Below are 26554 nucleotides of genomic sequence, written 5' to 3'. Positions count from 1 at the left end.
GGTGGTCATCTATGTCTTCCGTCAGACATGGCAGATCTGCGTCTAGCTCCGAGGAAGCTTTGCAATATTTTGTTTGTGTTTTTATTTCTTACATTATTAGTCCAGAAAGTTTGTGTTATTACATACAGCTGGAAATAACTTTTGGATATCAGAGCGACGGTAACTCACCAGTATTAAACCAGGAATACGACTTTCCCAAATTGGATCCTTTGTCCGTACCCCCCAGGGCAATTGAACTTATCCTAGAGGCTTCTCCAAGGCACCGCCGGCAGAGAAGAGGTAATCGGAGTGGACTTAGTCCGACTCAGGATGCTTGTACACCATCCACCACTTCCGAGTATATTACCCACTAGTGTTCAGTCTCTGGAAAATAAAGTAGACGACCTCAGGGCGAGGATCTCCTTCCAGAGAGACATCAGGGACTGTAACATACTCTGTTTCACGGTATCATGGCTCTCTCCGAGTATTGTCCCCGTCCATACAGCCAACTGGGTTCTCAGTGCATCACGCAGACAAGAATAAAGAAATCTCCGGGAAGAAGAAAGGCGGGAGTGTATGTTTCATGATTAACTACTCATGGTGTGAGTGTGATAATCTACAGAAGCTCAGGGCCTTTTGTTCACCCAATCTAGAATTCCTCACAATAAAATGCAGTATTACCTCCCAAGAGAATTCTCTTCGGTTATAGTCACAGCCGTGTATATTTCCCTCAAGCCGATAACACAACGGCCCTCAAGGAACTACACTAGACTTTGTGCAAACTGGAAACCACATATCCTGAGGCCGCATTTATTGTAGCTGGGGATTTAACAAAGCAAATTGAGGAAAACGCTTCTAAAGTTTGATCAACACATTGATTGTAGTACTCGTGCTGCTAAAACACTCGACCATTGCTACTCCAATTTCCGAGATGCCAACAAGGCCCTCCCCCACCCCCCCTTTGGCAAATCAAATCATGACTGTTGCAGATACTATTATCCTGTGTGTGTGTTTCTTTTCTCCCCTTCTCCCCTCACAGGTGAAAATCATCACTCCCCAATCAGTCACCAATCATCAATCAGAAGACACACCTCCTCCTGTTTCCTACCCAATCACCGTTCATTTCCCTTTGTTTAAAAACCAAGTGTATAGCGGAGGTTGTTCCCACAGTAACTATTAAAATCTACCCAAAAATGGAAACCGTGGATAGATGACAGCATTCGCGCAAAACAGAAAGCGATTCCCCTTAAACCACTAGAGTGTTGGTTTAGCAGTATGCTTAGGGTCATTGTCCTGCTGGAAGGTGAACCTCCGTCCCCGTCTCACATCTCTGGAAGACTGAAACAGGTTTCCCTCAAGATTTTCCCTGTATTTCAATGTGGGGATGGTGTTCTCGGGGTGTTTGAGACATGTTGGATTTGTGACAGAAATAGCATTTTCCTTTATGGCCAAAAAGCTAAATGTTGGTCTTATTTGACCAGAGTCCCTACGTCCATATGTTTGGGGTGTCTCCCACATGCCTGGTGGCGAACATCAAACGTGTTTGCTTATTTATTTCTTTAAGCAATGTTTTTTCTTCTGGCCACTCTTCCGTAAAGCCAAGCTCTGTGGAGTGTATGGCTTAAAGTGGTCTTATGGACAGATACTCCAATCTCCGCTGTGGAGCTTTGCAGCTCCTTCAGGGTTATTTTGGTCTCTTTGTTGCCTCTCTTATTAATGCCCTCCTTGCCTGGTCTGTGAGTTTTGCTGGGTGGCCCTCTCTTGCAGGTTTGTTGCCAGGTGTATATTCTTTCCATTTAAAAAAAATTGATTTAATGGTGCTCCGGGGGACATTCAAAGTTTTGGATATTTTTTTACAATCCAACCCTTATTTGTACTTGTCCACAACTTTGTCCCTGACCTGTTTGGAGAGATCCTTGGTCTTCAATGGTGCCGCTTGCTTGGTGGTGCCCCTTGTTTGCGGTGTTGCAGACTCTGGGGCCTTTCAGAACAGGTGTATATATACTGAGATCATGTGACAGATCATGTGACACTTAGATTACACACAGGTGGACTTTAACTAATTATGTGACTTCTGAAGGTAATTGGTTGCACCATATCTTATTTAGGGGCTTCATAGCAAAGGGGGTGAATACATATGCATGCATCACTTTTTTTAATATATATTCTGAAACAAGTAATTTTTTTCATTTCACTTCACCAATTTGGACTATTTTGTGTATGTCCATAACACGAAATCCAAATAAAAAATACATTTAAATGAAACAGGTTGTAATGCAACAAAATAGGAAAAACACCAAGGGGGATGAATACTTTTGCAAGGCACTGTACAGGGAGTACCGGTACAGAGTCAATGTGCGGGGGCACCGGTTAGTCGAGGTAATTGAGGTAACATGTACATGTAGGTAGAGTTATCAAAGTGACTACGCATAGATAATAACAGAGAGTAGCAGCAGCTTAAAAGGGGAGGTAGCCATTTAATTAGATGTTCAGGAGTCTTATGGCTTGTGGATAGAAGCTGTTTACAAGCCTCTTGGACCTAGACCCGGCACTCCGGTATCGCTTACCATGCGGTAGCAGAGAGAACAGTCAACGACTAGGGTGGCTGGAGTCTTTGACAATTTTTATGGCCTTCCTCTGACACCGCCTGGTATAGAGTTCTGGATGCAGGAAGCTCGGCTCCAGTGACGTACTGGGCCGTACGCACTACCCTCTGTTGTGCCTTGCGGTCAGAGATCTAGCAGTTGCCATACCAGGCAGTGATGCAACCCATCAGGATGTTCTCGATGGTACAGCTGTAGAATCTTTTAAGGATCTGTGGACCCATGCCAAATCTTTTCAGGCTCCTGAGGGGGAATAGGCTTTGTCGTGCCCTCTTCACGACTGTCTTGGTGTGCTTGGACCCTGTTAGTTTGTTGGTGATGTGGACGCCAAGGAACTTGAAGCTCTCAACCTGCTCCACTACAGCCCCGTCGATGAGAATGAGGGGCCCCCGTGTTGAGGATCAGCGTGGGTTATGTGTTGTTACATACCCTTACCACCACACGTCAGGAAGTCCAGGATCCAGTTGCAGAGGGAGGTGTTTAGTCCCAGGATCCTTGGCTTAGTGATGAGCTATGAGGGCACTATGGTGTTGAACGCTGAGCTGTAGTCAATGAATAGATTCTCACATAGGTGTTCTTTTTGTCCAGATGTGAAAGGGCAGTGTGGAGTGCAATAAAGATGGCATCATCTGTGGATCTGTTGGGGCGGTATGCAAATTGGAGTAGATCTAGGGTTTCTGGGACAATGGTGTTGATGTGGGTGAGTGCTCAAGCTAAACACTTTCTAAACACATGCGTTCCTTATCTTTCCAAAATCGTACCGAAAGTACGCATGTTAATGTTCAGAGCGAGCGTCGATACCTTCATGTATAGATGCTAAAGGTAGTTAAAGTCTATGAAGTCTACCAGATGCCAGTGTGCCAGCTGCTACTGCTAGTGTCACTGAATTAGTTTAGAATTTCGATGGGAGACTCTGTTACAGAGGAGTGTAAATGCTTTTTTATGCTGGATCATATTCTTGTACTGTATTGTTGTATGTTTTAATTCTGTAATATATTGATTGTTGCTGCCTTCTTGGCCAGATCTCCCTTGAAAAAGAGACTCTGGGTGTCAATGGGCTTTTCCTGGTTAAATAAAAGGTTAAATAAACAAATAATACAGCTCTAATACACACACACACACACACACACACACGATGCTGCTCACATAGTGGCCAATATTGGATTCAAGTGTGCTCAGCTAGGTGACTTTGGATCAATATGAAGCAGTGAGCCTTAAGAGATGTACACTCACAAATCTACAGTAGATTAGTGGTTCAACAACAGAAATTATAGGACATCACTAAAGGATTTACACAGGATAGCTTATTCAAACAGTAATGAAATACTATACAGACTAGCTGAACATGTGTAGTCCCCCATTCACACACTGTACAGTCCCACCAATTGACATCCATTGTTTTTTTTTCATACCCCCAAAATGTGTCAGCAACACTGCATCCAGCCTCCACAGAACGTGGGCCATTTGAGACCCTTTCGATGCAGGCATCTCAGCACCGCTATAAAGGAGGCCCAAACCAAAATAAACTGTTGTAGTGTGTTGTTGTCGGTGCATAATGGACAAAGTGAGGAAATTGAATACTGCCGGCTGAAGGGGGGGTTGTTCAGCCTTGCTATCCCCCACACCTCGCCCCGCCAAGCACAACTGATATGCTACTGATTAAAGTGGAATTCATTGGAACAAATACCTGCTTTCTGGGGGAGTTGGGAGGGGATGCTCTGTGCTGATTTTACTCTGTGATAATGCCCTAGGGGGCTGAGGAGATATGGAGGAGGAATGCTAAGGCCCAGGATGTCAGACCAGCAGAGACTACCTGGATAAGAAACACACATTTCAGTTGTCCATTGCAAAACGTTTTAAGTTGCGTGCCCTGAACACAAACCGGTTGTATTATGGCTACGGGGTCTGGGACTCAACACTGAGAATGTATTTCTAAGTAGGTCATCCTGGAAAGTGGACAGGACATACAGTGCATTCGGAAAGTATTCAGACACCTTCACTTTTTCCACATTTTGTTACGTTACAGCCTTATTCTAAAATGGATTAAATTGTTGTTTTTCCTCATCAATCTACACATAATACCCCATAATGACAAAGCAAAAACATGTTTTGAACATTTTTTAAACGGAAATATTACATTTACATTAGTATTCAGACCCTTTACTCAGTACTTTGTGGAAGCACCTTTGGCAGTGATTACAGCCTCAAGCCTTCTTGGACATGACTCTACAAGCTTGGCACACCTGTATTTGGGGAGTTCCTCCCATTCTTCTCTGCAGATCTTCTCAAGCTGTGTCAGGTTGGATGGGGAGCTCCAGAGATGTTCGATCGAGTTCATGTTCAGGCTCTGGCTGGACCACTCAAGGACATTCAGAGACTTATCCCAAAGCCACTACTTGCATTGTATTGGCTGTGTGCTTGGGGTTGTTGTCCTGTTGGAAGGTGAACCTTCGCCCCTGTCTGAGGTCCTGAGCGCTTTGGAGGAGGTTTTCATCAAGGACCTCTCTGTACTTTGCTCCGTTCATCTTTCCCTCAATCCTGACTAGTCTCCCAGTCCCTGCCGCTGAAAAACATCCCCACAGCACAATGCTGCCAGCAGTGTCTGCTTTCCACCAGATGTGATGCTTGGCATTTAAACCAAGGAGTTCAAACTTTTTTTAAAACCATATCTATCTTTATTTCCCAAACATAATTCAACACAATAATATTTTTAGATTTTAATCAGGGGTTGGATCAAAAATTACTTTCCAATCGTTTCGTTCTGATATAACCATTATTTTTTTTCATCCCGTTCCACTGTTCTGACCAGCAAAATAAGGTTCTTAACTGGTTTCGAACAAAAAAATGGTTTATATAGTTCATTCCTGTTCCTTTTTAAACCTCAGATTTGTTTGTTTGTATATATACCTTGCTTGACACTAAATTACTTCACCAACCAGTGCAGATAGAGCAGCTTGCTATGGAGCGAGTAAGCTATAGTTGTTTACATGTATTGGACAGACATTGTTGGCATGAGATGCGACTGAAATTTTGCGGTTGGGGAAAGAGCGTGAGAGGGTGGAGGATGGAGCTTGGCTTGAACTGCTGGGCATCTTGTTATGACATGCATTATCTGAATTAGGCCCACAGAATTATACCTACAAATGAGCTGCTTCTATGACGGAACTTTGAAAAGTATTTGAACTTCTGAGAGTTGGCTTAACGTTGGATCAAAGGTAACTAGCTAACAAGCTTGTGTGTGCAGAGCGACAGCAGAATTAAAATGAAAACATGTCTTTCATTTTTGTAGGTAATAAATCCATTATAAAAACATGATAACTATTGTATCTTTAACTAATATTGAAGAAGTTAATCCATTCTTCTCTTCTCCTCTCTCCAAAAAAATCTCTCCCTAATTTCTGAATCCCGCTTGTAAAGTCAGTAGGCTACAGTAGTCGGAGGGGGGAGGGCATGCAGCCTTAAAGGCGAACACACACTGGCAAAGATTTTCAGCTGGAAGGCAGACATTGGAATCTTTTTCTGAGTGATAGAGTGAAGGCTTTGCATAGGCACTTTGTATCGTTTTCTGTGGGACTAAAATAATGTTATTAACCAGTTACCATACTTTTAAAATAATGGCTCTGTTCCGGCACAGTATATATCACTTTTGTTCCCAGGTCTGATTCGGGTTCCTCGAAAAATGTCAGATTTTCGGTTCTGTTCTGTTCCCTGAACCAGTTCCAACCACTACTTTTTAAATAATTTTAAGCATCTTTTAACACGGGCCTAACACCTAACAAACACTTTATACTATTGTTTACAGTTTTAACATAGGCCAGACCCTGTTGTTACCTCAAGAAAACACTTTGGACACAACTTACCACTTTTTCCTTGTGGTTTATTCCTTCACAAACTCCATGAAATCATGAGCTTTTCCTAAATATTTGGTCAAATGATACATTTTGTGTATGGCAACAATGGCTCGACTTACCCCTTTGGCTCAACTTACCCTACTCTCCCGTACCTATTCATCATGTTATGTTGCTAAAACTATTAAGATAAAGAAAGTTGCACACTCCATTTATAATCTCCCAGCAATTTAATGTGTATTTGCCAACGTTTCAGCACACCTGTGTCTTCCTCAGGGTAATGTCATGAATACTTGAACCAGGTTATGTAGGCACACAGTGCAATTAGTGTAACCAATGACAGTAGTGAGGGGTAGGTCATAATGATTAAGTTAATTAAAATTAATTAGTGAAACTGTTAAAAAATAGTATATGGCATATTAAATATATTATGCTATTGTTATCATTTAGAAACATAATGGAATATTGTACATGCTTCTTCATACAGGTTTGCATAGTTGGGGGAAGAAGGGGAGCCACGGCTACACCCCGAATTTGAAGGAAAAAGTCTGACTCAAAGACAAAGTAGTTATGGGATAATACCAGTTCAGTAAGTTGTAAGATGCAATCATTGGATGGAGCTTCTGCTGAAGGAAGTGCTGCAACGCCTGCAAGCCTCCAGTATGTGGGATGTTAGTGTAATGCTCTCCACATCAAAAGTGGCCAGCAGGGTGCCCTCTGGCATCCTTCCTAAGCCCTCTATCAATGAGAGCATGTGACTAGTGTCTTCTAGTGTCTACATTTTCCTGAACAAGTCTTATGAATATATGGTGTAATACCGTACACCATATATGCCCCCCCCCCCCCACACTGTTGATGATGTTCATTATATATTAAGGTTAAACCAAAAGATTACATGTAACAAAAATGAAATACAAAATTATTATGTGAAATTGAATGAAACAATAATGTATGTTGATGCTAATATGATGTACAATATTCCATTATGTTTCCCTATGACAACAATAGCATAATATATTTAATATGCCATATACTATTTTTTAATAGTTTCACTAATTAATTTTAATTAACTTAATCATCATGACACACCCCTCATTACTGTCATTGGTTACACTAATTGCACTGTGTGCCTACATAGCCTAGTTCAAGTATTCATGACATTACCCTGAGGAAGGCACAGTGATGCCGAAATGTTGGTAAATACACATTCAATTGCTGGGAGATTATACACGGAGTGTGCGACACTCTTTATTTTGATAGTTTATTTACCATTAGTCAGAACCTCCATACAAACTAATATTCTAGGTGTGCGCCAGCTCCATTAAGAGCATTGTGCACTATTATTGCTAGTTGCACCACCATAGACAGAGAATAGACTGTGGTAGCCTAAATGTGATCTACAAGAGCTACATAACATGCCTATAAGACTATTGAAGTTTATCTGAATATTGAGGTTTATTTTAGCATGTTGCACTAAAATGGCTAATTCCACCACCATAGACAGAGTACAGGCTGTGGTAGCCTAGATGCTAGCTATTAGAGCTACATAACAGGTATGTAGCATATCCTACATTGAGGGTATTGAGGTTATCTTAGTATGTGACATCAGTAGGAACACTTTCAGCTTCAGATCAGGCCCGGACACTCATGAAGATGGATTGCTAATCAAGTCTGCTGGGCATACTAATTAAAAGGCATTTAGTTGGCATGCACTTGCAATTTACACTGCATTAAAAGGGCATCAGAATGTGCATCGGCGACAATGGGAGAAGAGTGAGCCTTCTCTTCAGGAATCACTGGGCTCAGCACCAGTGAACAATGCCCAAGGCCCGTGTCTGGAGTGTGGCTGGATACATAGACCATGTGGGACTATGCTAGCTACTGCTAACAACATGCATTTTCCTACACAACATTGTGGGTTTATACTAGCTACTGCTAACAAAATGTGTTTTCATACTGTAAACAAATTTGTGGGATTAGGCTAGCCACTCCTATCATTTCCATACACAACCATGTGGGGTTATGCTAGCTACTGATAACATTTCCATACACAACCTTGTGGGGTTATGCTAGCTACTGATAACATTTCCATACACAACCTTGTGGGGTTATGCTAGCTACTGATAACATTTCCATACACAACCTTGTGGGGTTATGCTAGCTACTGATAACATTTCCATACACAACCTTGTGGGGCTGTGCCCAATACTGCTAACAACATGCATTTTCATACAACCTTGTGGGGTTATGCTAGCTACTGCTAACATGTACAATCACAATGGGATGTGGTGGCTCAAGACATAAAATAAACATATTGTCATACTGTAGTAGGCCAACAAAATACATTTGACTGCTTACTTGTGTGCAGGCGGTGTCTTCACTGTAATCTATGCACTCTGTATTCACTTTGAAGTGTCTCCAATTATGTCAGATACAATTTTGGTCTCAATGAGCACATCTAGACTACAGAGGTCAGATATGAAATGAGCCTCTCTCCCCTCAGTATGTAAATATATGTAAATGTCTACATTAATTTGAAAACTGTGTCGTGGTTTCTATACTAACGGGTGCTCTAACACTGTTGAGTGCTGTTGAGGCACACTTGGGTGCAGTGGCTGGGATGGAGAGAAGAATGATACAGCATTTCCCTGTCTTTGCCCATCTGTAAGGTCAGGCTACGTAACAATTACACACACACACACAAACTTGCAAGCGGGCACACAATCTTTTGTAGACCTAGAGGTGATGAGCTGAGAGCACAATCCCTTAAATGAAAATCAATGCAAGCAGACAATCGTTTTTACTGCAAGCTCTGTTTACACAATGACTTTACAGGACAGTAGCACTGCCAAGCCCTGCCAAGAAGATGTCAACTGAATCTCAGTGTGTGTGTGTGTGTGTGTTTGTGTGACTCTAAGCATTTGTGTGTGTATGTAAATGCCCTATGTACATAGTAATTTAACATTAGTCACTTTAATTATGTTTACATACTGTTATACCTACTTCATTTGTACAGTTGAAGTCGGAAGTTTACATACACCTTAGCCAAATACATTTAAACTCAGTTTTTCACAATTCCTGAAAAATTATCCTAGTAAATATTCGCTGTCTTAGGTCAGTTAGGATCACCACTTTATTTTAAGAATGTGAAATGTCAGAATAATAGTAGAGAGAATGATTTATTTCAGCTCTTATTCCTTTCATCACATTCGCAGTGGGTCAGCATTTGGTAGCATTGTATTTAAATTGCTTAACTTGGGTCAAACGTTTCAGGTAGCCTTCCACAAGCTTTCCACAATAAGTTGGGTAAATTTAGGTCAGGTAACTGAGTCAGGTTTGTAGGCCTCCTTGCTCGCACACACTTTTTCTGTTCTACCCACACATTTTATATAGGATTGAGGTCAGGGCTTTGTGATGTCCACTCCAATACCTTGATTTTGTTGTCATTAAGCCAACTTTGGAAGTATGCTTGGGGTCATTGTTCATATGAAAGACCCAATTGCGACCAAGCTTTAACTTCCTGACTGATGTCTTGAGATGTTGCTTCAATTTATCCACTTAATTTTCCTCCCTCATGAAGCCATCTATTTCGTGAAGTGCACCAGTCCTTCCTGCAGCAAAGCACTCCCACAACATGATGCTGCCACCCCCGTGCTTCACGGACGGGATGGTGCTCTTTGGCTTGCAAGCCTCCCCCTTTTTCCTCCAAACATAACGATGGTCATTATGGCCAAACAGTTCTATTTTTGTTTCATCAGACCAGAGAACATTTCTCCAAAAAGTACGATCTTTGTCCCCATGTGCAGTTGCAAACCGTAGTCTGGCTTTTTTATGGCGGTTTTTGATCAGTGGCTTCTTGCTTGCTGAGCGGCCTTTAGTTTGTTAACAAGACATTTGTGGAGTGGTTGAAAAACAAGTTTTAATGACTCCAACCTCTAAGTGTATGTAAACTTCCGACTTCAACTGTATAAACTGTATCACACTTCACCATCTGGCAGTCCTATGGATAAATCTGTGTTTGATGGATGCCAGGAGAACGCTACCTGCCCGAATGCATAGTGCCAACTGTAAAGTTTGATGGAGGAGGAATAATGGTCTGGGGCTGTTTTCCATGTTTTGGGCTAGGACCCTTAGCATCAAGATATCCCTTCACTGGATCTACAGCATACAATGACATTCTAGACAATTCTGCGTCTCCAATTTTGTTTGAACAGTTTGGGGAAGGCCCTTTCCTGTTTCAGCATGACAATGCCCCCATGCACAGAGCAAGGTCCATACAGAAATGGTTTGTCAAGATCATGGTGGAAGAACTTGACTGGCCTGCACAGAGCCCTGACCTCAACCCAATCGAACACGTTTGAAATGAACTGGGAAGCCGACTGCGAGCCAGGCCTAATCGCCCAACATCAGTGCCCGATATCACTAATGTTTTTGTGGCTGAATGGAAACAAGTTCCCACAGCAATGTTCCAACATCTATTGGAAAGCCTTCACAGAAGAGTGGAGGACATTATAGCAGCAAAGGGGGGGACAACTTCATATTAACGCCAATTATTTTGGAATAAGATGTTCGATGAGCAGGTGTCCATATACTTTTGGTCATGTATGCAGCATCTTCGGAAAGTATTCAGACCCCTCGACTTTTTCAACATTTTATTACGTTACAGCCTTATTCTAAATAAAAATCCTTAGCAATCTACACACAATACACCATAACGAAAAAGCAAAAAGAGGTTTTTAATTTTTCCCGCACCCAAAAAATTAAATAAATACCTTATTTACATTAGTATTCAGACCCTTTGCTAGATCATCCTTGAGATGTTTCTACAACTTGATTGGAGTCCATCTGAGGTAAGTTACATTTATTGAACATGATTTGGAAAGGCACACCTGTCTGTATAAGGTCCCACATACAGTTGACACTGTATGTCAGAGCAAAAACCAAGCTACGAGGTCAAAGGAATTGTCCGTGAAGCTCCGAGACAGGATTGTGTCGAGGCACAGATCTGGGGAAGGATACCAATACATTTCTGCAGCGTTGAAGGTCCCCAAACACACAGTGGCCACTATCGTTATTCAATGGAAGAAGTTTAGAACCACGAATACTGCCTTGAGCTGGCCGCCCGGCCAAACTGAGCAATCAAGGGAGAAGGGCCTTTGTCAGGTTGGTGACCAAGAACCCGATGGTCACTCTGACAGAGCTCCTCTGTGGAGATGGGAGATCCTTCCAGAAGGACAACCATCTCTGCAGCGCTCCAACAATCAGGCCTTTATGGTTGAGTGGCCAGACGGAAGCCACTCAGTAAAAGGCACATGACAACCCACTTGGAGTTTGCCAAAAGACACCTAAAGACTCTCCGACCATGAGAAACAAGATTCTCTGGTCTGATGAAACCAAGATTGAACCATTTGGCCTCAAAGCCAAGTTTCACATCTGGAGGAAACCTGGCACAATCCCTACGGTGAAGCATGGTGGTGGCAGCATCACGCTGTGGGGATGTTGTTCAGCTGCAGGGAGACTAGACAGGATCGAGGCAAAGATGATGTTCATCATAGAGCTTGATGGTTTTTGCAACTGTTCTCGAAGAAACTTTAAAAGTTCTTGAAATGTTCCGTATTGACTGACCTTCCTGTCATAAAGTAATGATGGACTGTCATTTCACTTTGCTTATTTGAGCTGTTCTTGCCATAATATGGATGAGGTTTCTTCTGTATACTACCCCCACCTTGTCACAACACAACTGATTTGCTCAAACACATTAACAGGGAAAGAAATTCCACAAATAAACTTTTAGCAAGGCACACCTGTTAATTGAAATGCATTCCAGGTGACTACCTTAAGAAGCTGGTTGAGAGAATATCAAGAGTCTGCAAAGCTGTCAAGGAAATGGGAGGCTACTTTGAAGAATCTCAAATATAAAATATATTTTGATTAACACTTTTTTGGTTACTACATGATTCCATATGTGTTATATCATAGTTTTGATGTCTTCACTATTATTCTACAATGTAGAAAGAAAAACCCTGGAATGATTAGGTGTGTCCAAACATTTGTCTGGTACTGTATATGTTCCGGACTCTGACATTGCTCGTTCTAATATTTCTATGTTTCTAAATTATTTATTTGTATTTTTGGAATTTGTGTGTATTTTTAGGTATTTTTAGGTATTACTGCACCATTGGTGCCAGGAACATAAGCATTTCGCTTCACCCACAATAACATCTGCCAAATATGTGTATGCGATCAATATGATTTGATTTGAATGTGCTCTGCTGTGTGTGTTTTGATCACGGCAGCTCTCAAACCTGTGGCCGGAAAACAACACGGTGGCCATCTCTTTAAAGTTTGTCTACCTGTCACCTGCACCGGCTAAATGACACTACTGTCCCCGAGGAAGGGCTTGTCAACACGTACAATGCACCTGTCAGTGGCAAACATACATCAAATCCGTCTTTACCCACTAAACGTTTCTCCAACCTGGCCAAACAAACTTCTTTGAGATAAACACAGGCCTGTTTTCCTTGGTTATTTGCTCTGGGGGTAATTCCATCCTCTTGCAGTGTCTCTTGTACGTGTCTCTTGCAAAACTGGCAACCCTACACAGTGGAATTATAGTCCAAAGACCATCAGGCAGTATGGCCATGTGAAAAGTATTCTACTGAATGGAAAAGTTACAAATAGAATGCCAAAACAGCCCTCCAAGATGGCATTGTTTTTCTAGCATGTGTCAGTTCTACACACTCCACCTCTATGTTCATTAACACTCCCTCATAAGAAAGGGGCATGCATTTTGCTCTATTGCCTGCTGACCTGTGTCATTTTAAAACGGACAGTCAATAGACTGGTCGGTTGTTTAGCAACAAAACCGAAATGTGCAGATGGGTTGGCTTAGATTGTTGACAACATGTAAACGATATATCGTCTCCAATATTTACTGAAAACATAAATACATTTACACAATGAGCACTTGTTTCTCAAATAAATTGTTACAGTTGTTGGTTAGCTAGCTAGCAAATGGATGACATATTAGCATAAACACCTCAAAACAAGACATGGTATCAAGGACAACAAAACTAGCTGTAATGAGCCACCTATGATTCCCCACATGGCAGCTTCTTGTCATTGTTGCTAGCTATCTTGCCATTCAGAATCACAACAGACACCATTGAAGCACATGCATCGTTTGAGGCGTTGCCACCTAACCCATCTATAACAAACACGTCAAAGGATACTTCATTACTATTAGGGCCAGCCAGGGCTAACTGCATGGGGTGAAGAGGACTGCACAGGCCCCAGACCTATTGTAACCTCACAGTTGGTGGTTTCCAGACAAATAACTGGTGAAGTTGGGGTAGGGTTTACATCTGAAGGTTAAAAATAATATCTTTGTCTGTGTCTTGTGAGCAGATGCGAGTAAAACAAAAATATAATTGTTGAGCCATATCAGTTATCCCTGGCTTTCTTTCTCTCTGGTCTGTCGCACACTCTCTTCTTCTCTCTGTCTCCGTATCATCTCCTATATTCCTGTACTTCGCCCTCCCTCTCCTTCCTCCTTCTCATCTCCTCCTTAGCCCATGCCGTTCTCTCTCCCTCCCTCCCTCCCTCACGCTCTCCATCCTTCTCTCTCTCATATGCTCTATTCTTCTCTTTCTCTCTCACTCTATATATCCTTCTTTCTGTCTTCCATTCAATCTATATCCAGCTCGCTCTCCATCTCTTTCTTTCTCTTGCTCTGTAATCAGCACAGGGGAGCCCTAATCCAGCCGTGCGCCTCATCGCAGCTGCCACTCAGCCAAGCTGCCAGACTGCCAGCCGCAAATCCAGCCCCTGCCACCCCTGCCATCCCCACTGCCGTCACCACACGTCACCCAAGATTAGCTGCCAAGGGCCATTTTAACAGCCACTTGAAGTGCAGGAAAGAAAGAAAGAAGAGATGTATTAAGAGTAGAATTGGCCTGTCTGTCTGTAGCGTGTGGGGGGCAAAGCGTTGCACAAAAGAGGGAGAGGTAAAGTAAGGTCAGAGCCACTGACTGGACCGAATGGCCATGTTGCACACAGACAAACTGACAGAGAACTTAGAACTGGCAAACGGATGGATGGACAGGCGAATGGACGGACAGACAAATGGACAGATAAACAGATGCTGGGATGCAGGCACACACACAAACACACACCACATAGTGCTCAAGGTCAGAGTTCACGGCCTCCAATGGAGAGTAATACCTCAACCTGGTCTTGACCAGACAGGGAGGATGACCTCTTACACCAGGGTTCACCTTTAACCTTTGACTATAGTCTTCCAGTCTCATTGGGTTCTAATACCATCTAGTGCCATGTAACGCCTGGTGTCTATTTACGATCGGCTGAGGACACACAGGCCGATGCATTGTGACTGGACACTTTTCACTAGATATTAATAATGAGTTTAAATCACACTGGAGTTAGATATTACTGTCACAAGGCAATTAAAATGCCATTCCCCCACTGACTGGCTATATGAAAGGACTGGGGAGGGGTAGACTATGTGGCACATGTCACCATGTCAAAAATGCTAGTACTCAGCAACGTCTCTCTCTCTCTCTCTCTCTCTCTCTCTGTATGTACAGTATATGTATGGTACTTTGGCAGGTACCATATTCTGAGCTATCCTTCCCCTCCCCTCTCTCTTTCCCCACTTTCTCTCTACCTGTCCCCTTTCTTTTGCTCAGAGTTCCTCCACTACTTCTTACTTTCTACCTTACCATTACAGCATGCAGATAGCATACAAGGGTCAGTGGCCTTCCATAGAACTCACACACTTTAATGTGCAGATGCAGCACCTGTCTCCTAGTGCTACAACACTGCCAGTTTAAGGCCCTCCTCCTCTCTCTAAGGAGAAAGCAAAAGGTGAGACGAGGAGAGAGAAAGAAGGAGCAAGAGACAGTGGAGGGGGAGAGATAGGAAGAGAAGGAGAGAGTGAGAGAGAGAGAGAGAGGAAGAGGAGAGAGCAAAGGAGAGAGAGTGAGAGAGAGAGAGAGAGAGAGTGTCAGTGCGTGTCCATGATGGATTTGCTGATACCACGGCACCCTGTTCCCATTCCGAGGAAACTCACAGTGATATACGATGCCTTTGCCGCTGTGTGTGTGTGTGTGTGTGCGTGCGTGCGTGCGTGCGTGCGTGTGTGTTTCCCTGAGCTTGCACATTTACAGCACCCCGGACCCAAAATGAATACAGCAGCTGGGTAAAGCTGCTGCTGCCCCTGCAGAGGGATGTGTTCCCGCGTGTGTTCTTTCATATGTTTTTATGTTTACATTCTTATGAGTGTGTGCACTAATAGCCAGCTTGATATGGCCTATGCTCTACAAGGACGTAGGCCTGTACACCACACTACTTTTGCAGTACAGTATATAGGTGCCCCAAAGCATTGACCCAAGGTCAGTTTTACTCATTACCTCATAAAATATGCAATTTGGTATGGTACACTCATTCTAGATCCCCTCACAGTGCAGTAGATGCAACCTTGCACTGACAATAATACAGGTTTACAAGACCTCTCCTTCCTCTGAAGGCAATAGAGATATTGCATCACATGCTGGTCACAAGCAGGAGCTACTATTCTGAAACTAATTGAATCTCTCTACAAACAAACACTTAAGATGTTTGATAACAAACCAAACAGTTACCACCATTGTCACATCATTTACAAACATCATTTATTTAGTCTGGATAGCTTTAAGCAGTATGTAGACGCCAGTCTTATCGTTAAGATCCGGCATGGTCTTGCCCTTCCACTCCTATGCCGGCATATCATTCTCAAGGAAAGCCCCTCCAGGATAACAAGGGCAGTAACTAGAGGGGATTGTGTTGTCCCTTTTCGACACAGTAAAAATCGGCCAATCGGCCTTCTCTGTTAGAGCTACAATACACTGGAATGCAATGCCCATGGACTTGAGAAGCTGCACTGATTATTGTACTTTTAAATTTGAGGGACGGGACTGTTTCGTTCATTTCACGTTTATTGTTTTGAATTTCGTAGTGTTCAGTTTATGTATTAAAATAAACATTATGGACACTTACCACGCAGCAAATTGGTCCTCCGATCCTTCTCGCTTCTCCTCCTCAGAAGAGGAGGACGAGGTTCGTCACAGATGTAATGTATTTGGATTTTGTATTGTTTTAGTGTGTATGTGTATTGTGACTGTGTATTTGTCCTTAGCTGCCCTGGGGCTACGGGTGCAAATGATCTTTTGGCTAACCCCGGCACATTTACATGGATGTTGCATTATTGTAATATTGATGTTGATTAATGGGCATTGTCCCCTATAAATAGATAAAACAAACAAATTAGCAGTGAGCATACAAATATCTACACATGTTAAGTTTGCTGAAAATAAACACAGTTGACAGTGAGAGGACGTTTCCTTTTTTTGCTGAATTTACATTAAATATATTTACATGTCACCAAATAATGGTTTAAAATACACAGTTTTGCAATGAAGGCCTACAATAGCCTCAACAGCACTCTGTAGGGTAGCACCATGGTGTAGCCGGAGGACAGCTAGTTTCCGTCCTCTGTGTACATTGACTTCAATAAAAAACATAGGAGCCTTGTGGTTCTCACCCCCTTCCAGACTTCCACAGTCATTTTGAAGCCCTCCTATCACAGCCAACCTATCACCGCTCTTGCAGCATGAACTGACATGTTGTCCACCCAATCAAAGTATCAGAGAATGCATCTAGTACTGAAAGCATAAAACACAGCTAGCTAGCATTGCAGTGCATTAAATGTGGTGAGTAGTTGACTCAAAGAGAGAGAAAGATAATAGTTGAACAGTTTTGAACATGTTAATTTCTTCAAAAATGAAGGAAAAGCAGAGAGAGAGATTTTGTTGTATTTTTTTTCCACATTCACCTACTTAGCTAGAGATTGCTAGCGATTACTAGCGATTGCTGCTAGCTTTAGTTTAGCCTACTCAAACACCCGGCTCAAACAGAGAGGGATGCTATGTTAGCTAGCAGTCTATGGCTATCCAACACTGGAACTCTTCCAAGCCAAGGTAAGCTTTTGGTTTTATGAACTGTTTGCACTAGGGCCTGACGTTGTAACTGCTAAACAGCTTGTTGCTTACTGTACACTTTACTGCATAATTGTAGTGGGTTTACTAACGTTAGTTTTAGTAGCTATGTTGAATATGATGTTAATATGGTGACAGTGATGTAGGCTGTGTGTAGCGGTTATAATATGAAGGTTTGCTTGGAAAGTTTTTTTTCCCTGGTCACAGACAGCTAATGCGTTGTGCACTGAAGTCCACAAGCAAAGGGAAAAGGTGAGAGGAGGAGAGTGCGTAGATGCGGGAAGGAAGTATACAACAATCAAAGTGATCATGCTGTTTGTATGTGGCTGTTATGAAAGTGAACTGTGTTTGCGTGTGATCAGGGGTGTATTCATTCCGCCAATTCTGTTAAATCTTTCTTAAGCAGAAGAAAACTCGAAACGGGGATAAAGGCGGTATTGAATGTGTCAATGTCTGTCACCTTGATTACTCCCATTTCTCTTGACCTGTGCACCTACGTTGTAAACTTTCATTCATAGGCTAGGTTGTAGCAACCTCATGATAGGTATAGGGAAAATTGAAGTATCATGTACTAGCCCAAACCTATCAATGTTACATTAAGCTGGGTGAATGGAATATGAATGACAGTCAACCAGTGTGCTGCAATAGAAATTAGGCCATGCTCATAAAAAAAAGAATCATCCTCCGTCATCTTAAACGGCACCTACTGCCACTGCTTGCCAGTTACTTCCATTTCAAATTATGTGGTTTGTAAGAGTTGGCATGCTGGCTGTTAAGAAGCAATTAACGTTAGCTATAGCGGTTAAATTAGCTAGCTGGCTAGCTGACAATGACTCAAGTCAAAGCCGATCCTCCAAACAACAACAATCTTGCCATTCCCTTCTATTTTAAATCCTGTGATTTGTAGTTAAAAGTTATGTCAAGAGGAGATCTAGTAAGCTGTTGTTGACTGACATAGGTAGCAGCAGTATCTAGCTAGCTAGCTTAACGACTAGTTGGGTAGATAACAATAAAAATATTAGGAATATAGTTACAAAGCAAAGGACAGAAATTACTCACACTGGTGAAATAATCAGTCTGCAGTTATTGCTGTTATAGTAAAGTTCCAAAATAGTTCCATCGTGAGTTTCCAAATCCATCCATACTATTTGGCATGGTGAAGCTTGGCTCGGGCAGTCTTGCCCCAGTGCCCCCACAAGGGAGGTAATTTGAATATCCGAGTGTATGCGTGTCACATTGGCTGAGCTGTCAAATATTTTTTTCAGTACACGCCCAAACCACTCTGTTGTTTCCTAACAGTCCAAGCAGGGGCACAGAGAAAAGCTGCTTTTTAACATCCTTAATTATCCTTTTTTTGGAAGGACATCTATTTTATTCATATTGTAATTAATGTTATTTAAATTTAACATAACGATTACAAGTATACCCATAACATGATGCAGCCGCCACTAAGCTTGAATATATGGAAAGTGGTACTGTGAGTAATGTGTTGTATTGGATTTGTCCCAAACATAACACTTTGTATTTATGACGAAAGGTTAATTGCTTTGCCACATTCTTTGCAGTATTACTTTAGTGCCTATTCTGTACAAGCTTACTTCTTTTCAATCTGTCAATTAGGTTAGTATTGTGGTACAATGTTATTTCTCCATCTTCTGTTTTTTTCCTACCACTTGTGGAACTGTTTTAAAGTCACCATTGGCCTCATGGTGAAATCTCTGGGCGGTTTCCTTCCTCTAGTTAGGAAGGACGCGTGTGCCTTTGTAGTGACTAGGTCTATTGATACACCATTCAAAGTATATTTAATATCTTTACCATGCTTAAAGGGGATTTTTTATTTAACCAGGTAGGCTAGTTGAGAACAAGTTCTCATTTACAACTGCGACCTTGCCAAGATAAAGCATAGCAATGTGAACAGACAACAACAGAGTTACACATGGAGTAAACAATAAACAAGTCAATAACACAGTAGAAAAAAAAGAGTCATATACATTGTGTGCAAAAGGCATCTGGAGTGATAAATGATCAGATGGTCATGTGCAGGTAGAGATACTGGTGTGCAAAAGAGCAGAAAAGTAAATAAATAAAAACAGTATGGGGATGAGGTAGGTAAATTGGGTGGGCTATTTACCGATGGACTGTGTACAGCTGCAGCGATCAGTTAGCTGCTCAGATAGCAGATGTTTAAAGTTGGTGAGGGAGATAAAAGTCTCCAACTTCAATGATTTTTGCAAATCGTTCCAGTCACAGGCAGCAGAGAACTGGAAGGAAAGGCGGCCAAAATAAGTGTTGGCTTTAGGGATGATCAGTGAGATACACCTGCTGGAGCGCGTGCTATGGATGGGTGTTGCCATCGTGACCAGTGAACTGAGAAAAGGCGGAGCTTTACCTAGCATGGACTTGTGGATGACCTGGAGGCAGTGGGTCTGGCGACGAATATGTAGCGAGGGCCAGCCGACTAGAGCATACAGGTCGCAGTGGTGGGTGGTATAGGGTGCTTTAGTAACAAAGCTGATGGCACTTTAATAAACTGCATCCAGTTTGCTGAGTAGAGTATTGGAAGCTATTTTGTAGATGACATCGCCGAAGTCGAGAATCGGTAGGATAGTCAGTTTTACTAGGGTAAGTTTGGCGGCGTGAGTGAAGGAGGCTTTGTTGCAAAATAGAAAGCCGATTCTAGATTTGATTTTAGATTGGAGATGTTTGATATGAGTCTTGAAGGAGAGTTTACAATCTAGCCAGACACCTAGGTACTTATAGATGTCCACATATTCTAGGTCGGAACCATCCAGAGTGGTGATGCTAGTCGGGTTGTGCGGGTGCAGGCAGCGAACGGTTGAAAAGCACGCATTTGGTTTTACTAGCGTTTAAGAGCAGTTGGAGGCCACGGAAGGATGGCATTGAAGCTTGTTTGGAGGTTAGATAGCACAGTGTCCAATGAAGGGCCAGAAGTATACAGAATGGTGTCATCTGCGTAGAGGTGGATCAGGGAATCGCCCGCAGCAAGAGCAACATCATTGATATATACAGACAGAAGAGTCGGCCCGAGAATTGAACCCTGTGGCACCCCCATAGAGACTGCCAGAGGACCGGACAACATGCCCTCCAATTTGACACACTGAACTCTGTCTGCAAAGTAGTTGGTGAACCAGGCAAGGCAGTCATTAGAAAAACCGAGGCTACTGAGTCTGCCAATAAGAATATGGTGATTGACAGAGTCGAAAAGCCTTGGCCAGGTCGATGAAGGCGGCTGCACAGTACTGTCTTTTATCGATGGCGGTTATGATATTGTTTAGTACCTTGAGCGTGGCTGAGGTGCACCCGTGACCGGCTCGGAAACCAGATTGCACAGCAGAGAAGGTACAGTGGGATTCAAGATGGTCAGTGATCTGTTTGTTGACTTGGCTTTCAAAGACCTTAGATAGGCAGGGCAGGATGGATATAGGTCTGTAACAGTTTGGGTCTAGGGTGTCACCCACTTTGAAGAGGGGGATGACCGCGGCAGCTTTCCAGTCCTTGGGGATCTCAGACGATATGAAAGAGGTTGAACAGGCTGGTAATAGGGGTTGCGACAATGGCGGCGGATAGTTTCAGAAATAGAGGGTCCAGATTGTCAACCCAGCTGATTTGTACGGGTCCTGGTTTTGCAGCTCTTTCAGAACATCTGCTATCTGGATTTGGGTAAAGAAGAAGCTGGGGAGGCTTGGGCGAGTAGCTGCGGTGGGGTGGAGCTGTTGGCCGAGGTTGGAGTAGCCAGGAGGAAGGCATGGCCAGCCGTTGAGAAATGCTTGTTGAAGTTTTCGATTATCATGGATTTACAGTATCGGTGGTGACCGTGTTACCTAACCTCAGTGCAGTGGGCAGCTGGGAGGAGGTGCTCTTGTCCTCCATGGACTTTACAGTGTCCCAGAACTTTTTGGAGTTAGAGCTACAGGATGCAAATTTCTGCTTGAAAAAGCTGGCCTTTGCTTTCCTGACAGTGTATCGGTTCCTGACTTCCCTGAACAGTTGCATATCGCAGGGACTATTCGATGCTATTGCAGTCCACCACAGAATGTTTTTGTGCTGGTCGAGGGCAGTCAGGACTGGAGTGAACCAGAGGCTATATCTGTTCTTAGTTCTGCATTTTTTGAAAGGAGCATGCTTATCTAAGATGGAGAGGAAATTACTTTTAAAGAATGACCAAGCATGAGGTCAATATTCTTCCAGGATACCCGGGGCAGGTCGATTAGAAAGGCCTGCTCGCAGAAGTGATTTAGGGAGCGTTTGACAGTGATTAGGGGTGGTCGTTTGACTGTGGATCCATATTGGATACAGGCAATGAGGTTGTGATCGCTGAGATACTGATTGAAGACAGCGGGGGTGTATTTGGAGGGCCAGTTTGTCAGGATAACGTCTATGAGGGTGCCCTTGTTTACAGATTTAGGGTTGTACCTGGTGGGTTCCTTGATGATTTGTGTTAGATTGAGGGCATCTAGCTTAGATTGTAGGACTGCCGGGGTGTTAAGCATATCCCAGTTTAGGTCACCGAACAGAACAAACTCTGAGGCTAGATGGGGGGCGATCAATTCACAAATGCTGTCCAGGGCACAGCTGGGAGCAGAGGGGGGTCGGTAGCAGGCGGCAACAGTGAGAGACTTATTTCTGGAGAGATTCATTTAAAAGAAATTAGAAGTTAACTGTTTGGGTATGGACCTTGAAAGTATGACATTACTTTGCAGGCTTCCTCCCCCTTTGGCAATTCTATCTTGACGGAAAATGTTATAGTTGGGTATGGAAATCTTTTGGTTTTGGTGGCCTTCCTAAGCCAGGATTCAGACACGGCAAGGACATCAGGGTTGGCAGAGTGTGCTAAAGCAGTGAGTAAAACAAACTTAGGGAGGAGGCTTCTGATGTTGACATGCATGAAACCAAGGCTTTTCGATCACAGAAGTCAACAAATGAGGGTGCCTGGGGACCTGCAGGGACTGGGTTTACCTCCACATCACCCGCGGAACAGAGGAGGAGTAGGATGAGGCTGCGGCTAAAGGCTATCAAAACTGGTCGCCTAGAGCGTTGGGGACAAAGAATAAAATGAGCAGATTTCTGGGCTTGGTAGAATATATTCAGGGAATAATGCGCAGACAGGGGTATGGTGGGGTGCGGGTACAGCGGTGGTAAGCCCAGGCACTGGGTGATGATAAGAGAGGTTGTGTCTCTGGACATGCTGGTTGTAATGGGTGAGGTCACCGCATGTGTGGGAGGTGGGACAAAGGAGGTATCAGAGGTATGAAGAGTGGAACTAGGGGGTTCATTGTAAACTAAAACAATGATAACTAACCCAAACAACAGTATACAAGGCATATTGATATTTGGGAGGGACATACAGCGAGGCATAAAGTAATCACAGGTGTTGATTGGGAGAGCTAGCTAAAACAACAGCTGAGACGACAACAGCTAATCAGCTAACACAACAGCAGCAGGTAAAATGGTGATGACTAGGCAGAGAGGGTCGGATTAACTACACACAGAGCCTGAGTTCGCGGCTGGGGCCGACAGATAAAATATTTACAAAAAAATAATAAAAAAATAAAAAAACAGAATGGAGTACCGTGATTAATGGACAGTCCAGCAGGCATCAGCTATGTAGCCAAGTGATCATAGTGTCCAGGGGGCAGCAGTAGATGGAACAGGATAGCTGCCACTACGCTAGTGACACGGCATTTAAAGTTAGTAGCCCTGGGCTAGTAGGAGCGTCTGCTCCGACGGAGGCCAGTTGAAGGCACAGCGGATGGAGTATTCGTCGGCAGATCAGTCGTGGTGGTGCGGCGGGGCGCCGTGTCGACAGAGAATCCAAGCCAGATGGTGAAAGAAGTATTGCGGAAGTTTGCTAGCCGGGAGATGTGCCTGACTCACGGCTAACTGGTGCTAGCTTTGTGGCAGTGGCGTTAGCCACTATATCCAATCGGTAGCAGCGGTGATCCTGTGCTAAGGTCCAGAGTTTACAGCAAGGATCCGGTGGAGTTTTGGGCTCTAGCCGTGTATGAGTGTGGTTCGGGTGAACAGCTGAGTAGGCCGGGAGGTGGGCCTCAGGGATAGCTTCGGTACTGGGTGCCACGGTGAGTGCAAGTTAGCTGTGAGCTAGCTAGCTAGCTGCAAGCTAGCTGTGAAGATCAGAAGTAGTGGTCCAGGGATTACGGCAGGAATCCGGCGTTGTTGTGGAGAGACAGTCCGATACTGGTAGACTAGCGAGTATTATCCTGGCTAAAAACAGGGCTGGTATCTGTGCAGAAGGTAAAAGCCGGTAAAAGCAGTGGCTAACAATGACTAAATAGCTTGTAGCTAATTAGCTGGTTAGCTTCTGGAGGTTCTTGAATGTGTTCTAAAATTGAAAATAATAGCGATTCCATATCACATTGGGTGAGGCAGGTTACCGGGAGGTATAATCGAATTGAAAATAAATTGAAATATATATACGAAAAATACAAAAGTACACGAGAGGACAAAACAAACATGTCTTCACTGCTACGCTATCTTAGATGTATAACAAGTCCCATAGGTTATTATAATGCATAATTTTTTTTTTACAATATTAAAAATTATAATATTAGCGGCACATTAACGTTAGCCCACACCGCCACCCAGCTGCCACTACCTGCGGCACCCCTATCGGCAGGTCAATTTCTGCTTTTTTATTACCCAACTAGCAATAGGTGCCCTTCTTTGCAAGGCATTGGTAAGCCTCTGTGTTTGAAATTCCCTGCTCGACAGAAGGACCTTACAGATCATTAATTGTATGTGTCAGGTACAGAGATGAGGTACTAATTCAGAAATCATGTTGAACTCTATTATTTCACACAGAGTGAGTCCATGCAAATTATTATGTGACTTGTTAAGAAAATGTTTACAGTTGAACTTATTTAGGCTTGTCATAACAAAGGGGTTGAGTACTTATTGACTCAAGACATTTCATTTTTACATTTTTAATTAATTTGTAAACATGTCTAAAAACATGTGGGGGGATGTGGAAATATGATGAGTTGCACACTATCATATTCCCATATATTACTTGATAGAATGAACCAATGCTTTGGCAGTCAGTATCTATGCCAGGGTTGTCAGTTTATAATGCAATACCATGTGTAGGCGGAGGGTGGCTAGGGGCTTACCTTTGTCCAGAGAGGAGTCTGGGGTGCCGAAGTCCATTAGGCTCTTGATGTCACTCTTGTAGCAGAGATCGGTCGCTGGCTGCTTCTGCCTCTGGTGTACAGAGGGATCTGTAGGAGAGGAGAGGAGAATTAGTTTGAACACATTTTGGTTCTGATAGGAGGGGTGACTATGTGTGTGTTTGATTGTGTGTGCGTGCGTGAGTGCGTGCGACGGGGGGACTATTCTTTGTTTTATACTTTTTCAATTATTTATACTTTTTTCTCTCTGCATTGTTGGAAAAGGCTTGTAAGCACACCACTGTTAGTCCACTCCTGTTGTTCAAATGACATTTGATTTGGTAACAGTAGCGGTAGATAGATCAATGGCATTAACAAGCATTACCAATTTTATCCAGGATTATGTGTTGGTTTGCTTTAAATGACTTCAACAGATAAGGATTTTCAAAAAGGATGGATGAAGAGAGTTTGCGTGTAGATGGGTACATAGTGTGAGGGAGGTCATGAGAATTTGTTCAAGAAATACAGTGCCTGTGTTATAGGAACGAAGTAATGAATGCAGCCACACTAAACACTCATCATCATGAACGATTCCTCAAGGCAAATGTAATGACCAATAACTCTCCCTCCTCTCAAATCAACATGCATGTACAGTATTTATACTCATAGGCTACTAAGTAGTGTTAGCCACAATGCTGCACCAATATTAATCAGGATTACTGCCAGAGTGCTCCTAAACACTTATATCCACTGGTGAGACATAAGCAACATTAGCATTTCATGACCAGAATAGCACATTTGACTTGTTAGTCATACATACAGTATAATATGTATGTAAAGTATGTAACATGAACACACAAACATATGTATGTTCGCGCTCACATGCACGCATACACAAACACAGGCACACACAGGCACACACAGACACACCATTGCTGTGATTTTACATCACCCAGGATGATAGTTATAGCCACAGTAACATCTGTGTCCTCTTTCTGCCCTTCTCCTCATCTTCCTCTATCCCCATCCCTTCATTATCTACCCACCACTGCCTATTAAGGCCTCGTTATCTGGCTGAAATGAATTGCAATAATTGAACACAGATGTGTGAGATGAACAGATAGGTCTGGAGGCTACATCATGTTGTCACTATGGAGAGATCACTCGTCTTGCCGTTCTATGTGGATATTAAAGAGCTATCAGCCTGTTTTTGCCCTTGGCGACTGCTCTTCATAAGGGAGCATGAGGTGGATGAGGTGAAAGTTAATTAAGTATGGCCGTATTGAAGTGAGTGGTCTAAGGAAAACAGCACCACCTGGCTGGAGATGCAGACCCTATGTGAACATGCACTGGATAGTGCCCTAGATGAGGCTAGAAAGTGTTCTAGAGGGTGCCCTATTTGAGATCGTAGTCTCTCTAGACATCTGGGTTACCTCCCACCATTTTTAAATGCTATGGTTTTAACAACGTCTTTCCCCAATATAATGTCAGTTTGGCATAGAGAAACTATGTCACGGCCTATGTCACTACCTTATCCACTTGAATAAAATACAAAATAGTAGCTAGCAAGATGGAGATCACAGAGGTTATTCAGTGCCTTTCGCAAGTGGCTAGTTTGCATCAACTACCTTCACTAATGCCAGCAAACTTTGGTTTCGAATCATGAAATTCTGGCATGTCTGCCTCGTGATTTGTTGAGAGAGCTGTCTGTCTGAAGAGGACCCACCTCTGAACACATGTTGTTACCTTGTATATATTTTTTTCATTTTTTACCTTTGAAGTTGCCAAAAGAGTCTGTCATGGAAAGCAGACCCTAGTCACCCTAGTCACAGATGTAAATAGAAATAAAAATAAAAAGGCGTGGGGTTCAAGAGGCCTAGGGGCACTAGCCTATATAAGTAGAGCTAGCTTAGATAAAGTGTTTT

General features: G+C 43.0%; 1 pseudogene; it reads right to left on the bottom strand.

The window, feature by feature from the left end:
• Positions 1 to 26554, bottom strand: part of LOC135504474 (kazrin-like) — a 204092-nt pseudogene that overhangs the window by 68103 nt on the left and 109435 nt on the right.

This window comes from Oncorhynchus masou, chromosome 18, assembly GCF_036934945.1.
Source record: "Oncorhynchus masou masou isolate Uvic2021 chromosome 18, UVic_Omas_1.1, whole genome shotgun sequence".
Lineage (NCBI taxonomy): Eukaryota > Metazoa > Chordata > Actinopteri > Salmoniformes > Salmonidae > Oncorhynchus > Oncorhynchus masou.
This window is presented reverse-complemented; position numbering and strand designations above follow the sequence as displayed.